The sequence below is a fragment of the Mastomys coucha genome, unplaced genomic scaffold (genome assembly GCF_008632895.1).
Source record: "Mastomys coucha isolate ucsf_1 unplaced genomic scaffold, UCSF_Mcou_1 pScaffold20, whole genome shotgun sequence".
NCBI lineage: Eukaryota > Metazoa > Chordata > Mammalia > Rodentia > Muridae > Mastomys > Mastomys coucha.
This window is the reverse complement of record NW_022196903.1, coordinates 121,800,703-121,800,984: the sequence shown is the minus strand read 5'-3', so window position 1 is coordinate 121,800,984 and position 282 is coordinate 121,800,703.

Below are 282 nucleotides of genomic sequence, written 5' to 3'. Positions count from 1 at the left end.
CTGGGAGAGAAAAGTAGAGAAAGGGATGGAGCTTCAAGACAGAAGCCCCTCGAGCCTGATAGCTCTGAAGAATTGAGCCCCTCTGAAGAGGAGGACTTGGAGGGAGAAGCGGCTCACTATAAGGAAGAAAGGTATCATCCGGATGAGCATTCACCACCTCTCCAGAATCGAAAGCGAAAGGGAGCGAGAGATCAGAGCCGCAGAATGCTTTATTCTGTCCCGCCTGCTCTTCCAAGTGCACCCCCGCTATCTATCTCACAAGAGGGCAATCCGGGAAGACAG